Genomic DNA, 16,514 nt, shown 5'->3' with positions numbered 1-16,514 from the left:
GCATCTAGAACGCTCGAGAAGTACAACGCCATCTATTGTCAGATAGCGGAAACACACAATACTAGAATTTTGTGGGATATCCTCGGCGATTCTAGGGATTTCGTCTCGACTATAAAAGCGTTGCAGAGATGGCATGCAGTCAGTTAGTAATCGGAACTACTCGAAGCGAAATAGCGAACGGAGCACCTGAAGCGAAGCGGAAGAATCGAATTGAGAGTTTTAAAGTGTTTGTTGAGTGTTTTAAGTGTTCTAAGTGCTAATATAGTGTTAACTAGTAATTCGGTATAATTAGGTACATCCCGAACCCCAGCGCGTAACAATATCACTACATAGTATAAAATAAAGTCGCTTTCTCTGTCCCTATATCTGTCCCTATGTATGCTTAAATCTTTAAAACTACGCAATGAATTTTGATGCCGTTTTTTTAATAGATAGAGTGATTGAAGAGGAAGGTTTATATGTATAATAACATCCATTAAAAATAGTGGAGAAATCAATAATAAATTACAGTTTCCGAAGCGAAGCGAGGGCGAGTTGCTAGTATTTAATAATTAAAGAACAAGTACAGAATAAATCCAAATTATTTGGTTTTTTTCTTTCTCCGGATGTACGAACGAGCTCTCAGATCATCAGTTATTAATGTCGTGGACGTCGTCACCTACTTTGAGACTTCAGTGTGCCCAGAGCGAGGTTTTAAATGTTCTCAATAGCGTAAAAGTTTACTCAAATTTGTATGGAGTTGGAACGTTTGTCTACGTTTGCCGCTAGAGGCGCTGTTCCAACTGCATACAAATCTGAGTTAACTTTTACGCTATCGAGAACGTTAAAAAACTCGCCCTAGTCGAAGTCTCAATTGTGTACAGTATCTAGCGATAAATATTGCGCAGCGGCCTTTGAAAGATCGGCTAATATCGTCTATCGAACCTTATTTCTGTCGTAAGCGTCACAAAGACAGTGTACGACAGAAACAAATAGCCGTTTGTCTCTTTCTAAATGTCGATGTGCAATATTTGTCGTTGGGTACTGTAACAGCTATCCCGACGTGTTAAATTACAGTTGATGACCAAACTTCCACTCTGCTCAGCTGGCGGATAGATCGCAATATATTTTATATATGTATTTTTTTTTATTGCTTGGTTGGGTGGACGAGCTCACAGTCCACCTGGTGTTAAGTGGTTATTGAAGCCCATAGACATCTACGACGTAAATGCGCCACCCACCTTGAGATATAAGTTCTAAGATCTCAAGTATAGTTATAACGGCTGCCCCACCCTTCAAACCGAAACGCATTACTACTTCATGTCAGAAATACGCAGGATGGTGGCACCCTACCCTATAAAATGCAGAAGAAAGAAAGGAGTTAACATGCCGATCCTGGATGCAAATAATGAATGAAACCTTAAATGCACAATAATGAACTTTTTAAACCACTAAATGGCTAGAAAATATGTAAAGTACTTAAAACTATATATATATATTAAAAGAATTGTGGTTCAATATGTAAAACTAAATACAGAAATCTTGAAATCCCTTCTAGCTCTATGTTCTAGCGCGTTGATGTCTTTTGCGCCCGGGAAAGATTTTTTTATATTGTATTCATAATTTAGCTACGCTCACAATTTTCTCTACCAACAATCATTCCGTAGTATATATTACGTTAAAATTGTATTTTCACAATTATTGCGATAAATCATACAATACGAGTATACGTATAATATTTTACTATTTATGACTGTAATTTTGGATGCTTGAATTAATTAAAAAATATTCGAAACGGGAGCTCAGGTTATAATAGTCAAATCTATTTTAATAAAATATGAATTTAATTGTTAGAATTCGATCTATCATTATCTTAAAAATACACAATTGTTTGACTTTTTTTTTTCTACTACCTACGCTGATAGCCTTGAGAAGCTATTTCAGTTTCGCCCTAACATGTAGGTGAGCTCACGGGGCTCAAACCGGAGTGTTGCTAACACTGGCCTCAGCAAGAGCAGTGCTTCGCGGAATCTACCACCCGATCGGAAACGCGACCCACTGAGAAGAGATCCGGCGAGAAACTCCGTGGGCTGTGTCTGTGGGTTAATTCGCTCCTTCGGGTTCGACGAGGACGGTGACCGGAGTTTGACATGCGGTGCATACATCTTGTAAGTGCACACGGGTCGGTAACACCACCTGCCTATTTATGCCGCAAAGCATTAATGTGTTCCAATTTGAAGCATTAATGTGTTTCATTTGCCCATGGACATCTACAACGTAAATGCGCCGCCCACCTTGAAATATACGTTCTAAGGTCTCAAGTATAGTTATAGCGGCTGCTCCCCCCTCCACGGCAGAAATAGGCAGGGTGGTGGTACCTACCCGCGCGGACTCACATGAGGTCCTACTACCAGTAAATACTATATTTTATACGTATATTGAGTAGACAGAGTCAGTATTTCAATTTGTTTTTCACAATATTCGTTAAATCATTAAACCAATGACATATAAATAAATAAGCAAAATTAAAAAAAGCTACAAAATTCATGTAGTGTCAGCTTCGCACGAAGCATTCCATAATTTGCTTCCATTAAACAACGGGCATAGTAAAACATCGCTCCGTTATGTGATTATCAAAACTGAACTTTGCTACCCAGGAATAAGGTGTATTTATTTTTCTTTAGTATAAAACCAGAGATCATTTTGTAATGGTACATTAGGTACTGCAACGAAGATACGGTGTTTTAAAAATGAACTATATGAATACAGCAGTATGGTTCTCGAGTTAGAACAGGTAAGTGATAGAGGAGGTCATGTTATAGTGGTTAATGTTTACTTTCCCCAGTGGACTGTTCGTACGGAATGCTCCGATGTGCCGACTGGCCGCGTCGCTCTCCTATTAACCAAAGATTATGAATGTAGAATCTCAAATTAATTACATTTTTGGAACGTAGTTCCTTATGGGACGATGCGGAGGGGTACCGTAACCGGGAAAAAACGTCCGTAACGTATGATTTTTATTAGTAATGTACACGGTGTACGACTTAACTTTGTAATAACGTACAAAAAATAACATTTTTTTATTATATATTTTTTATAAATCATTGTGGATATAATTAAGTTGATAACTTTATAAAGTAGTTTTTTTTTATCAATAAAAAATCATAACAATAATGTATACCCGAATAATTATTTTCTTTATACCTCAAACAGAACTTAAAATTAATATTTTTATGATAAGGAACTTCGTTCCTATCCGGTGTCCCACGACACCACGCATATTTTTTTTCCCTTTTATTCATTTTAAAGTTCTCGGTGGAGCATGACCCTTCACACATAAATATGTACCTACTCTTGAAGAGCAACCATTTTATTTCCAGTTTTTTTAATACAAAAAGTGTATTCTGCATTTTTCTCAAGTAGACCGGTTGCTGTCATTCGCCATATCTGCCACTTGGAATACGGGAACTGGCTGTGATGGTTATTGTGTGACAGATTTATACGAAGTGCTAATCTTAATCTAATTAATCTAATCTTAAACTAATTATTTCATTCGTTTCATTTTGATGACATCGAAATTGAAGGCTATTTGATTTAAACAAAATTTCCATAAATAGGCGACATAGGCCGACTTAACCTAATAATAGGCTCTAATAAAGAAAGAAAAAAAATTGGTATCAGTATGTTTTTAATTGAACTTCAATTATGTTTTTCTTCTTCAACTCGTGTCCAATGCTGAGTGTAGGTCTCTTCGAATGCGTCACATTCTTTTCAGTCTCTTGCCTTTCGCATACCATCCATTATGTTTACCACATTCAAATAGCTGAAAAAGTATTTTTTCCAAATTTTTATTAAATGGATCTCTCTTGTAAAGTTGCAAAAATATCTCTTAAGCCAAACAATAGCCTTTTTCACCCATCCACATGTATTTCAGACATTTAAATTTCGAATGTTTACTGATACAACGAAGACTCATTTGTCTCTCAGAGGACACGATCCGCTAATCTGTCTACCGTAGAAGGTTCTATGCAGAGGCGACGCGAGCCGACCGTTTCGTAAACAATTGCGGGCAGTCCACAGACGGCCCCCGCGAGAGCCACGCGTCCATACAAACGACCGGTGAACCGCGGTAGCAACGTAACAGGTGCGCTGTGCTAAAAAAAAACACCCAACAAAAAGGCCCAAACTGAGATTCGTTCGTGAACCATTTCAAAGTTTTTTTTATTATTTTTATTTATCTACCTCAATCAATTTACCGTTGTGAGAGAATCCCATTTATTTCGCCGTTAACCGCGTGTGCTGGTATTGTGTTGTGAGATCCGATGGACTACTGGTGGAAACGTAATGCCCACATTAAATACCTCCTTCGCGACCTCTCACTGGCTGAAAACAAAAGTAGTATAATCGAATTCGTGTGAATGTGTACTAAATTCATTGGAATGTTACTTTACTTTACAGTTGCCAGCTGTTCAATTATTTTATCTGTGGTGTTGTAAGTTTTTCAATCTAGTCGATGATTAGTACCTGTAATGTAGGACCTTCTTTTAGAAAAAAAATATGTGTGGTGTCGTGGGACACCGGATAGGAGCGAAGTTCCTTATTATAAAAATATTAATTTTAAGTTCTATTCGAGGTATAGAGAAATAATTATTCGGGTATACATTTTTTATTATGATTTTTTTATTGATAAAAAAAGAAAACTACTTTACAAAGTTATCAACTTTATTTTATTCACAATGATTTATAAAATATATATAGGAATAATATATAAAGAAACAGCTATTTATATGAATAATAATAATACGTAGACTATACATTAGACACTGTATAGCCATCATACTAATACATAAATAATAAAAATCTTACGTTATGGACGTTTTTTCCCGGTTAGGGTATCCCTCTGCATCGTTCCATAAGGAACTTCGTTCCAAAAAAATAGCAATGAAGGATTTGCTCAAAGCAGTTTTTTTTCTCTTTTTAAATTACGATCGGCATTTGGCGTGTATAATCTGAATTTTAAATATCTTGTGTCAGTAACACACTTTTGTCCGCTACGTGTCGCGTCGATTCTAAAATGCGATAATTATACGGTTTTTGCAACATCCACGGACCAAGCCTTCCGGCTGAGATTACGCAAGTGGCACACATAAATGTTATCAATATCTTATAAGTTGAAATATTCATGTTGGATCAACTTATGTAAAAATTCCTTTTATATCGTGTCTTGTGAACTTACATATCTCGTGCTTCCCCTGAAGTCTAAGTAAATCATTTACGGAAATCTGAACTGGAAAATGGTCGCTGTGGTATCTAAATAATGTATTAGAATCATGAAAAAACCACAAACAACAAAGGAATAAATACATAATAATATACATATGTCTTTTTTCCCCCTGCCTATTCGCTGGTAGCCTATGAGGATATTCCAGCTACGCCCTGACGGGTGATGAGCTCACGGGCCCAACCTGAGAGAATTTGTTAACACTAGCCCTAGCAAGACTACTGTTTCGCAGAATCTACCACCGGATCGAAAGCGCGACCCACCGAGGAGATCCGGCGTGAAACTCAGTGGGATGTGTCTATGGGTTAGTTCGCTCGTCTAACTCTTCGTCGTAATGGACGAGTTCGACGAGGATGTCTTTTCTTTTTTCAAAGTATGAGACGCATATTTAGTTAAACTTAAGGCATTAACAATTTTTTATTAGGTACTTTACGGGCTCTACAAGTAGAGTTTAGTTTATTAAATATGCTTTACATGCATAAAATAAATACGAGCTCTACATAAACCTTTACTTTCGCAGGCCTGCATTATTCTCGGTTACCAAATTCAGATCATTTTCACAGTAAAAATTATACTATAAATAATGATATACATAAATACGACTTCCTCAAATTCAAAGTCAATTTAAACCTAAACGTCATTGTATGTATTTGTTGAATTACAAAACATATCTCTATCACCGATCTCGGAAAAAGTCACAGCACTAAGAATAACCGGCGAAACAAATTCAGAAGATGAATCTTATTACTTTTTTTTAAATACTCATTTGTGTTCATTTGTTTTTAAACCACCTATACAATGACATTATAAAATATATATAGAAATAGTACATTAAAGTGTAAAAGTCCGGAGCGAACTTTGGATTCCCACCTCGTCTTATCCATTATGTAAATGTTTTATTAAGCCTAAATACATTATAATATATGTATATATACAACAAATCAGTTCCTAATTTACGTATTAACACCATTGAAAAAGCACGCTTATATTGCTCCTAGTATTTTTATTATACAGTCACTTTAATCTACTTAATAATCCTCTCATCGTGCATTTTACCTTCCTCGCCCTGCCTTAAATTATATCTTGGACAATGGTAACGGGTAGTTCACGCAGGCTATTACTATTCTAACCTTTTCTGCCTGCCGTAGCCATAAATTCTTATTTTATGAGAAGGACGGCATTTTTCTTTAAAACAGATTATTATTGTAAAGTCTATGAACTCAAAAAACCCTACATAAATATTGTCATAACTTAGTATTAAAAATAGGGGTTAAGTGCTTAAGAACAAACTATGGGTCTTTAGAGGTTTTCATTCAAATTTCGATTATTCGTGTATTTCTTATAATTCATTTTTACGCGCCATTAGTTCGCATACAGAATAGTCCATAAATACAGATTACGAAAAAACAACACCGTTATAAATCGCCCACGGTAAATTTTATCTGTGAATCGAATTACAAAAAAAAAAAAAAACTTTTCGTTTCGAACAAAACGTCATTTAAGCGAAATGTCAGGGTCTTTCGATTGCTCATTACAATATATTAACGGTTTCGATACAGATGCCGGATGCTGTTCAAATGTCGACAGAGTTTGAGAAGTTCGTCATAATTTAGTTTAACAAGAGCGCTAGATGATAATTCGAAATGATCAAAACTGTTTTTTTCTTATTATTGTTAACGTTGAATTTAAATCTGTTAGCAGTTTTAACGATTTTTAATGAGTTGCTCGCTCCGCGAATTTCAATATTGCAATAATTGTTACGTTATAATACTCATTGTAAAAATGAATATTTAAAAAAATGTAATATGAAAAAAAAAAACTAATATTTAAAAAAAAGACATACCCGCTGAGTTTCTTGCCAGTTCTTCTCAGGACGGAGACTAGTTTTTGTGAATTGGCGGTAGTTCTTTTTGACGTTCAACAAGTATGTACTTTCATTTATGTTGAATAAAATATTTTGATTTGAAAAAAAAGAAGGGCTGACGGAATACGGTCAGCGGCCTTGTCTTTTTATTTAAATCTAAATTTAAAATTTACGAACTGGTAGTAATAGAACATTTCGTGGATCTTATATAAGACGTAAAGAGGTATCGGTAAAGAATAAAAAAATAACAGAAGATTATTATAATGCACTGTATCTATGTGAACTCTTTTAAGTAATACTACCTAAGACTTGTTCAATAGCTTCCAGACTTGTAAGACCCATGTATTGCTCACCAGCCGGTCATTACTGGCCGAACTAAAGGAAAAAAAAACAGCGTTCTGATTTAAAAAAAAAAACAAAAGTATTTTATGTATGAAATCATTTCGGTAGAAGTAGCTCACCTTGCCCATACATGTGGGCAAACACAATAGCGAATCGGAATGCAATTAATTATACCAGCGAATGCAATGAAATATCTTCACTGTTTAATTAAGTTGTTATTTTGTTGATTTCTTTTCAACATTACTTCTTGAGCCACCCACTTTGAGATATAAGTTCTAAGGTCTCAGTATAGTTACAACGGCTGCCTCACCGTTCAAACCGAAACGCATTACTGCTTCACGGCAGAAATAGGCGGGCTGGTTGTCCCTACCCATGCGGACTCACAAGATGTCCTACCACCAGTAACATTTTTAAATGTATCCGCTTATTTGTTGTCTTGTTTATGCACAAAGGGCTCGCCTAATATTTCCACGTTACTAACGTTGCGTGTTAAGAGATATTTTAATGAGCAACCCTGTTAATTCAATGACATTATTATTAATATATTAATACGTGAAGCAAAAACTTTATATCTCTTTTTACGAAAATTGCGCGGATGGAGGAGTATGAAATTTTCCACACTTATAGAGAATATAGAGAAGAAGTGCACATTGCTAATATTTTTTGAAAATAATGCATAAAAGATACATTAAATTAATACAGAAAACATTACACACGCTACATACCATGTATTTGACGCGCACACGCATGCATACTATTTATTGTCAAACTTTTGTTTTTGACGTCTGTTGTCAAATTGAAAATAGATTAAATATTGTTTGTCTTTGTTAATATTTTTTATAGTGTAGTCTTGACGAAATTTGTGATTATAGAAGTATAAAATACAATCATAACAGTGTACAAACTTACAATTCCAATTAATTTTAGTCGAATTTCGACTACTGCGGGACCTCTAGTCAATATAAAAATGCAAAGGTCAACAACCAGTAAAATGCAAATCGATCACCTGTTTGTAACTCAATACTATATCTGATTAATTCATTGTGTAATACCAAGTAAAAGTAGTTTCGGGCCAACATCCTACACTAAGCCCACGCTTCACAATACATTCATTGACCAATAACCAAAATAATCACCTACGATAATATAGTCCAAAGAATATCGTTCCTTATCGCGTATGACATAGAGCTCTACTCGAAGACGATTTGCATGGTCGTTATGTTTATTTGAAATGGCGAATTTTTACAGGACTTTTATGATTTATAATATTACGTAATTTTGTTGATGATTCATTTTCTTCAATGGACTGTCGAACCTACGGCCCATCTCGTCAAGAGCCTATAGATACAGCATTACGAACCGCCCACTTCAGGAGTCTTACTTTCATTGAAATAAATAATAACAAAACTTGTATTTGCAGCTAGCTCGAATTAAAAGTGCCAATATAAAAAATCCCAATCTCATTCTTTCGAAAATACTATGGATGCAAATGCTACTTCCTTTTTTAGTGTCGCCAGCGTCCTTCAGGGACGCCAAAGAATTTTCACTTCAATAAATAAACATAGCACGTTCAGCTATTCGAAGCGAAGGCTCTCTCCTGTGTTGTGAATTTGGAACACATACGTCGAAATGCATCGATATGCGTCGAAATAGAGGAAGAGGTAGACCTAAGAAGAAATGGATGGATTGTGTGAAAGACGATATGGGTAAGAGGGGAGTGAGCGAAGAAATGGTTATGTATGATAGAAGAGTATGGAAGGAGAAAACATGTTGCACCGACCCCAGGTGACTGGGAGAAGGGCAGGAGAATGATATGCGTCGAAAAATAGATGATTAAACTCTTATCGGCTACAGAACGGGAACGGATCCCGAACCAAGCTATCGTAAAGACGACTGACCATCCGGCCAACGAGCCAATTAACTATACTAATTATGGCAGGTTTATGACTTCATTGATATCCGATTACTGCGAGATAAGTGTCTCGACGTATCGATAGACATCCACAACGTAAATGCGCCACCCACCTTGAGATAAGTTCTAAGGTCTCAAGTATAGTTACAATGGCTGCCCCACCCTTCAAACCGAAACGCATTACTGTTTCACGGCAGAAATAGGCAGGGCGGTGGTACCCACCTGAGTGGACTCACAAGAGGACCTACCACGAGGAAAATGATTAAGCTGTATCTAGTAAGTAAAATGAAAAAAAAACCTTTCTTTAGAAAATCGGAGAATCTTCAAAAAATCCAACGACTTTGGGAAGATCACCAGTCTAGAGTCGGATTCGGCTGTTCCTGCAATGCGGGACTGGCCGTCATATTGAAGCAGAAGCTTATATCCATCAGCGTATAACCTTCGGATGACGAAAAAACAAAATGTTTCCATGTATTCATAAAATACAATCTTAACCCGACACAAATGTTGCAAATGATGTGACAAATAAAAACCAGCAGCGTAACGACAAGTTCTTTTATTTGTGCAAGAATGCAGAAAAGTAGTTAGAAATGGCTGGCATGGCTTGTTTTATTAACACTATCCCCCCTTCGTTGGCTTTGGCTGGCGGCGGTGGCGGTGGCTATGGCGGAAGGGGGCGTGTTAATATGGCTTGGCGGCTTGGCTGGCGGCAGGGCATGACAGCTGACGTCACGTCCGTTACATTCGGCCATCCTGCAACAATTGCTCCCGCAATGGGGAACACACAAAAACATTTAGTTCTCAAATAAATCAATAAGGTCTTCAGTTTCGAGCTGCTCATCGGAACTACTAGCGCTATCGGACACATGGGCTATACTTTTATAGGGCTTTAATGAATCTGTTGATACCAGGCCAGTGAAGTTTTTATAACTTCGTAAACCTTTTAGATATACTTCTAATTCGATAACAATTGTTACCTACTACTTTAGTTACTACATACGGACCTGAGTACAAATCGTCTAATTTGGTATTAATCCTAGCGGCGCTACTAACCAGTTGGCGCCTGTCTCTATGATACAAAATGCCTTTTCTTATAAACATGAGCTTTTTTTTATATTAATGTTGTGTGTACTCGCTTGTTTTATCCTAGCTGCAGCTATCTTACGCCGTGCGTCAACAGTTTCTGGTTCGAGACCAGGAATCGAAACATCACATATTGACCTACCAGAGCGCGCAAAGATTAAATCACAAGGCTTGTAGCCGCTGTTACTTTTAATTGTGTTGTTTGTGCCTCAATTAATGGAGTTCACTAAATTATTTGAAGCTTCACTAGGATCAGTTGCCCGCAACACAAAATTGTATGTTTAGTTTGTTCAACCTGGCCAATTAGCGCGCGGACAAGCAATACCGTTTAACGTATGCCTAAACTGTTTATCTTCTGATATATTTTTTTAAAGTACCTACTCGTAAAAGCTTTCCCGTAGTCTGTCACCACGTGATTCGGGTATCTGGACAAACCCTATTAATATATTTTTCAATGCACGAATGGTCCCGATTAAATTTACAGTACGCGTTAGTTCAGCTATCACAAATTTAGACAACGCATCTTTCATTACGATCATGTACTGGTTGGTGCCCTTTAGATGTCCTACAGAAGGGCATCATGTTATATATTTGTACCATGCGCATAGTATCAGATGGTTTAGAGATCGGATATAGACAGTCTTCTTTTTTTTAACATAGTTATCCTTCTCATGTGTACAATAAAGACATGCTGCCACGTATTTCCTAATAAAGCGTGTCATTTTAAGAAACCAATATTGGCTTTTAATCAGAGCTAAACGATGATTTAGATCCACGTGACAAATGTCGTCATAGTGCATTTGTACAATTTTCCATTTAGCCGAAGGGACTGCGAGTCTATTTCCCTTAAAAAATTTTCGAACTAGTTCATTCATAATTATCTTTAACATCAGCGCGACTTCGTCCGCGTGGAATATAGTTCACAAAGAATGCTTTATTTTAGTACAAATTGATTAGCATAAAAAAAACGTTATAGTGAGCCAACCTTAACATATGCTATCGCGGACATTTTTTTTTTTAGATCTTTTAAAGGGGTACAATTCTGTCACATTATTTTAGCGAAACTTTAACAGTTTCTGCAGCGCACGCACCGGAAGCTCTCAAAAGGGAAAATAACCCGATTTTGAAACATTACTTACTGGTACTTCGCTTGTATTGGTCTTAGCTGACCCAGTGATGGTCTTAGCGGTGCTAGCGTTATATAGCCTATAACCTTTCTCAATAAATGGGTTATTTAACACTGAAAGAATTTTTCAAATCGGACCAGCAGTTCTTGAGATTAGCGCGTTCAAACAAACAAACTCTTCAGCTTTATAATGTTAGTATAGATTGCTTTATAATCGAACTAAGCTTTTCGTCCTGACATTGCACAGTACAGAATCAATCAGTAACTAAGACGATTCACGTTCATCATGTCAACAGGATGCCTATTAAGCGCGTCTACAAATTTTCCATACGTTCACCAGGTCTATACTCAACACTAATGTCATAATCTTCTTTCAAAACTCACCATCGCGCAATGCATGGTATAATGTCGCGTTTGGTAAGCGTAGCACAAACCACAGTACAATCAGTTTCTACTATATCATGTTTACCTACTTCATAAACACGGAACCTACGTAGCGATTGTATGACCGCCAGGTTATGAGCTCTTAACTATGATACACATTCTTCCTTCCTAGTAACCCGGCTAAAATAGTATAACAGGTCGCAGTGAGTTGTCAGTTTGTTTTTGTAATAGTATACCAGAAATTCCTAAGTTACACGCATCGGTTTGTATTTCTGTAGGAAGCATAGGATTATACAGAGCTAGCACAGGTTTGAAACGTAAGCTGTTTTTCAGTTGTTCGAAATTCGCGTTTTGTTCACGGCCCCACACCCATGATTTATCTTTTTTTTTTTTTTTAAACCAATAAACTGTCGCACACTATAAGCATTATTTGGCACAGGACACTGCGAAACGGCCGTCAATTTTTGTTGCACCCGGCTGTATACCGTCTGAAGATATTTCATGACCTAATAAGTGACTTGTTCCTCCAAGAATGAGCATTTACTCATATTTAATTTTAAGTCTCCACCATAAAATTTCCCAAGTACTTTCTCAATAATTATTGAACCCGATTTTATACCAACTGAGGGTAGATGTAAATCGTTTAAAATTGCTAGTATCTCGATTTGACCTACATTTATTTTTACCCATTTCTTTTCTACCCACAGACTCAATTATTTTATTTATTAAACGCATTTAACTACCCCACCTAGTGGAATAAGGTGGAGATAAAGAAGAAACGCATGAATACAGATGGCGCATTTGCTAAACCAAAAGGAATTCTAGTGTACTAGAAATAATGACCTTGCGGTGTAATGAAAGCAGTTGTGTGTCTGGCACAATGCTCAATTGATGGTAGCCCTGGGCTAAATCTAAACTCGTGCAGTACTGTTCGGTGGATACTTTTATATTTTACCATAGCGTTTAACGCACGATAATCAACGCATAGCCTACTGTCGCCGTTCTTTTTCTTAATAAGACCACTGGTGAAGCATGACTAGATTCAGATTATTTTATAATGCCGATGTCTAAAAGTGGCGATACACGGGCTGATCACTAGTAAGCTTAATTTGCATTTGAACTAAATTGGCAATACCTAAATCATGTGTATTCGTAGCAAAGCAATGCTTATACTGTATTTTTTTTAATCTGAATGACTCCTAATATTTAATGGCTCCTTTTAATTTTTTTTTATTTCTACCCACAAATCTCGAAATATTTGTAATGGCATGGCTATGGCAAGTAGAAATGCAACACACCTGGCTGTTTGGCTGTGGCTCCTCGCAGCTGTTGGCCCTCAGCAGGACCTCGCCCGGCGGCCACAGGATGGTCTCCGAGCCCATGTTGATGTCTTTGATGTAGCTGTCTTCGCCGTTCAGCAGCGTCGCAGGCAGGGAGAAGGAAGCTCGTAGCCGTGAATCTCGTGAAGCGCCGTGAAGCTCGTAGTGCCGCAGTGGAGTAACCACGTTGCTGCTCTTTTAGTTTCCCTCTACGTGAACCAGAATGATGGAAGGACAGGGCGGCAGGCGCTTTTGGTCCGACGACGTCGAAGTCCCTTTGATTTGATTGTTCCAGGTTCTTCATCCTGTAGCTCAAGTATCGCCTTGTGGACCTCTTTCTGAAGCAATTTTTCAACACTTTCCTCGCCAGTGAAATAGGAGCTTCATCTTCTTCAAACTTGTCAGAAGACCGAGACATCTGAGCGTGTATATGACGTTGTTTCATTTCTTTATGCCACTTCTGATTGTTGCAAATGATGTGACAAATAAAAACCAGCAGCGTAACGACAAGTTCTTTTATTTGTGCAAGAATGCAGAAAAGTAGTTAGAAATGGCTGGCATGGCTTGTTTTATTAACACTATCCCCCCTTCGTTGGCTTTGGCTGGCGGCGGTGGCGGTGGCTATGGCGGAAGGGGGCGTGTTAATATGGCTTGGCGGCTTGGCTGGCGGCAGGGCATGACAGCTGACGTCACGTCCGTTACACAAATAATAAACAGATAGAAACTGTGAATTACTTAGTGCAATCAAACTAGATTCTGAATAGAACAGAAGAACTTACTAAAAGTACGTGCTCAACTAGAAATTCTACGTAGAGATAATTCAAAGACATAAAAAAGGAATTATCTTTCATAAAACTAAGTGGACTATTGAGATGTTCTATATAATAATGAGCTGAACGCGTAAATATAAGCCGCCGTTACACGCTACGCACGTTGGCGCTGCTTTTGATGTGTGGTACAAAATGTGAGAGTCAGGGGAGCGTGGATTGACAAATATATATATATATATTTTTTATTATTTATTAGAGCCATAAGCCTATTAAGTTAAATCGGCTACAAATAAATTTAAGTCGTAACAATTTTTGCAAACCGTATTATGAATGTCTCTAACGATTTACGTAGATTGCTTCGTACTGTCAAGTTAGTTCAATGGCTCGAAGCCTAACATTTTTTTGCATATTAACAATGAAGTAATATTGATAGTTACAAACTTATTTACGATTTAAAAAAAATACACTCGAATAATGTCTATGCCATCATCACGCGTATATCTTCTGTGCCTTAAAATACTACATTAAGCTGAGTCTGTCATTTTTTATGAACCTATTAACGATTTTCTGCTTTGCATTTAAAATGTAACCAATTTTATAATTCGACAAGTATATTATTGCATAAATTGCATAAATAACAAATAGAATTTTATTAGCTAATAATAATTTTAAAACTTCTCTTTTTTTACCGCTCTAAATTTCAACACGTGTGGGCATATGTCGTGAAATGTTGGATATGTGATATGGACATGTGATGAGACAAAATGAAAATGAGGTTGGTAAGGTTGTTAACTATGAATGTGGAAGGATATAGAGGAAGAGGTAGACCTAAGAAGAAATGGATGGATTGCGTGAAAGACGATATGTGTAAGAATGTATGTGAGGAGAAAACATGTTGCGCCGACCCCAGGTGACTGGGAGAAGGGCAGGAGAATGATGATGTCCTGAAATGTTGCATAAACGGAGATAAATCAAGTTTTGTGTTTGAATTATTTATATTCTTATTGTGAAACTGCACGATTTGTATATGCTCCATATATGTTATTATAGTCATGTCAAGAAAGTGGCGCGACACGATAGCCCTCTCATTGTGACCGCCGCTAAATACTTATACGACCCAGCTGAAATCCCCGGATCCACTCTCGGTGTTTTAAGACCCCTCGAGCACCGGTCACCGTCCTCGTCGAATTAGTCGATTACGACGAAGAGTTCGACGATCGAACTGACCCATAGACACAGTTTACTGAGTTTCTCGACGGCTCTTCTAACTGGGTCACGATTGAGATCTAATAGAAGATTCTAGAAGGCACTGCTCTTTTTTTTATTGCTTAAATGGATGGACGAGCTCACAGCCCACCTGGTGTTAAGTGGTTACTGGAGCCCATAGACATCCACAACGTAAATGCGCCACCCACCTTGAGATATAAGTTCTAAGGTCTCAAGTATAGTTACAACGGCTGCCCCACCCTTCGAACCGAAACGCATTACTGCTTCACAGCAGAAGTAGGCAGGGTGGTGGTACCCACCCGCGCGGACTCACAAGAGGTCATACAACCAGTAAAGGAGTTGTATCCTCTTGCTAGGGGTAGTATTAACAAAATCCCTCAAGTTGAGTCCGTGAGCTCAACTACAGAATATCAATTAGAACACTATACAAACAAATGAAACACAAGTATTTAACAGATTTATCGAAAAGCACCAAAATGCATAGTATAATATTTAAAATAGTTGATCGTTTGTAGTACATATAAGATTACTTACACACCATGGCTTCTCTGAGCCTAGTGAGTTTCTCGCCGGATCTTCTCAGTGGGTCGCGTTTCCGATCCGGTGGTAGATTCTGCGCAGCACTGCTCTTGCTAGGCCTAGCATTAGCAACACTCCCGGTTAGAGCCCGTAAGCTCACCTACACGTCAAGGAGGAGCTGAAATAGTCTCTCAAGGCTCTCAGCATGGTTAGGGAAAAAAATGGTTTATTAAAAAAAAAAAAAAAGATTTCTTCATCACCAACCCGTCTGTCTCAGCGAAATCATAAAATTTTTGTATTGTTATCGTTCCATGATGCACGTGAAAATTTTCAAGTTTATCGAACGCATTGAAGTCGGTGGAAATGACGTTTAAATAATTCAATTACATACAAACAAAGCATACGTACCAAGCCAGTAAGTGTGTTGAAAAGTGGAAACTCTCCAATGCCGAATAACCTTAAGAAGGGTCATTTTATACGAGGGTTGCTACGATCAATAGTAAACGGAAATGAAGCGGCGGTCAACTAAAACGGTTCATCGACCTCATTCTTCATTCATACGTTCATTGATGAATTTTTTAAATTTTGACTCATGTATTTTGACGTAATAGAAATTCGAAAACAGATATGTTTATAAGGTAATCTGGTAAGAACAGTCACTAACATCACCAATAATCTAGACGTTGCTTAGGGGAGTTTTTTTAAAGT

The 16,514-nt window shown here is 37.4% G+C and overlaps 1 protein-coding gene and 1 long non-coding RNA gene across 5 annotated transcripts in view; one reads left to right on the top strand and one right to left on the bottom strand.

Annotated features, from left to right (window-relative positions):
- Positions 1 to 4,022: 4,022 nt before the first annotated feature.
- Hil (peptidase hillarin) overlaps positions 4,023 to 16,514 on the top strand; it is a 75,211-nt gene continuing 62,719 nt past the window's right edge. The window contains exon 1 of one of the 4 annotated variants that reach the window (XM_028184410.2): positions 4,023 to 4,123. The gene's annotated coding sequence lies outside the window, so the exon portion shown is untranslated. Of the gene's footprint in view, positions 4,472 to 16,514 lie in introns of all 4 variants that reach the window. The other 3 variants (XM_028187427.2, XM_028169751.2, XM_028188201.2) reach the window with 3 other exon arrangements.
- Positions 9,920 to 13,862, bottom strand: LOC149500883 (uncharacterized). The gene is made up of 2 exons (XR_016324648.1): positions 13,270 to 13,862; positions 9,920 to 10,131 (listed from the first exon to the last, which is right to left on the bottom strand). It is a non-coding gene; the product is annotated as an uncharacterized LOC149500883 (long non-coding RNA).

Source organism: Bombyx mandarina, chromosome 19 (genome assembly GCF_030267445.1).
Source record: "Bombyx mandarina strain Sakado chromosome 19, ASM3026744v2".
NCBI lineage: Eukaryota > Metazoa > Arthropoda > Insecta > Lepidoptera > Bombycidae > Bombyx > Bombyx mandarina.
Note: the sequence above shows the minus strand (reverse complement) of the source record. Positions and strands in the feature narration are given on the sequence as shown.